Genomic DNA, 2,109 nt, shown 5'->3' on the forward strand with positions numbered 1-2,109 from the left:
ATTCCTTGATTAGTTTCTGGACTCTGAGTGGATCCACCAGCTCCTAGAAGCTAAGGGTAAAACAACAGATTCTTACTCAGTTTTAATGTTTATCTGAAACATAAACTGTTGTGTCGAGACATTCCTGAAAAGTGGAGATAAAGAAACCTGCATGTTGTTTCATGGTTCGTGTCCTCAGAGCACGAACTGAGGACGCCCTGCAGGTTTTACGTGTTTCCCTGCTTTAATATTGCTGATCTATAAGGATGAGTCACTAACAAGCTGCTGCAGAACCTGATGGAGTTATTAATTCCTTCATACAGCGTATTAGCGTGTGTAAAGACAGAAAACATGCAGAACCGCGTTCCTCGATGAGCAATATTGGGAAAGACTGAAGTGAGGCACAAAAGGGAAACAAACTGTTGCAAACATGGATTTTCCTTTCAGTTCTGTGTTTTCATGTTGAAAGTTTGTTTGTTTTGAATGTGCTTACTGAAATCTCATACTATTATGTCTTAATTTTTTTTTCCCTTAATTTCCAACTTTTTAAATAAAACAAACTGCATTATCTTTAATTAGCCTGAGCGGTTTGGAGCAGAATGCTGCACCGACATGTCTGATTTGGCAGGGGAGTAAAAGGCAGGACCAGAACTTGTTCCTTGAAATGAGAGGCTAAAACTCACAGCAACAAACCTGCGGACAGACGTTTAAATCAAGCGGATTGAGTAAGGTTAACCTTTCCGGTGAGGTCAGAGGTTGTGGAAGGGCTAATGTTGGTAAACACAATATTGAACTAAGACACAAAGGATGCTGGGAACAAAGATACCACCTTGTCTGGGCTGGAAGAAATCTGCTGACGCTTGCAGACACGACATCTTGTTTGCTTAACTAATCCACACTTAAGCCAGCACCATTTTCAAAGGATCAAGTTCTTGACCTGTTTTTGGCTTCATGTAGTAATTTGGACACAAGTAATGAAAAAAAACTGCAAGTCAAAAAGAAGAGACATACAGTGGTGAAAAATGAGGAAATTAAATTATTTGTCCTTTAAATGTCTAAAAAGAAAAGTCTTATAATTATTATTAAGCAACGTACTTTGTTGATCATGTGACTTGTGTTTCCATTGCAGTTTTGCAAAATACACTAATTTCAAACACTTCATCCTAGCAGCAAAACGTTTTATTGAAAAACACATTTTTTAGAAATTGGTGTGTTTCTATGAAGCAAATTTAACTTCAAAATGTGAAATTATATGGGAAATGGAAACGTAGCTTTTCTCACCAGCTTCAGCCAAAATCTTTACGCGACATTTTCCTTTTGTTCTTGATTTTCACATTTCGCTCCAAATCATATCTCCATGGCGTTTTTCCATGTTTATAACTGTTTGAACAGATGAGCGTGTCGCCTTTAGGCGTCTTGAAATTTTTCTCTTTCTGACATCGTCCCTGAATTCATCCGATTTTTCATGAGATCACACAAGATGCTTTTGTGTCTGAGGTTGTTGCTTTAAAGTACAACCAGCAGCACACTTCCATAAAAACTCAGATATTGTGAATCAGCCTATGAGGAGCTATTGCATCATCATTCAAGATTTCACAAATTTCCTAAAGGTAAAAATATCACTGTGAGTAAACGTATGTATTTGAAAAATTGCAACTGATCTATAATAGGGAATGTTTACTTTAACTTCATGTCAGTGAGATACAAGTGCTATTTGTCTTGCTTTGAGTGTCTTTAGAGGATTTTAATTCCTCTATGGCTGAAATAAGTAGCAACTTTGCTTAGACTTAAATCTTGTAAAAGCCAGAGGCAACTCATTGCATATAAATACATGTTTAGCCATCATATGTCTTCTAACTACATGATATTCTTCTAACTTTGCACCTGGTTGTTCTTGTTGCAGAGTGGTCATGTCTGCAGGGAATGCAAATTGAATAAAAAAAACACACACATTTTGTTTATGCAAAACAGCCTCTTCACCACCTCCAGCAGATGAACAGAATATTAAAGTTATAAGTTTCAGAAGAATCTGAAACAGGATCTGAATAACCCCCCATTACTTATTGATCAGCTTATTGGTGTATGAATGTGTGTGATTGGGTTAATTTGGCCACACTTCTCACATTTTTC

The sequence above is a fragment of the Poecilia latipinna genome, unplaced genomic scaffold, assembly GCF_001443285.1.
Source record: "Poecilia latipinna isolate Pla-1442-1.1 unplaced genomic scaffold, P_latipinna-1.0 Scaffold818, whole genome shotgun sequence".
Classification (NCBI taxonomy): domain Eukaryota; kingdom Metazoa; phylum Chordata; class Actinopteri; order Cyprinodontiformes; family Poeciliidae; genus Poecilia; species Poecilia latipinna.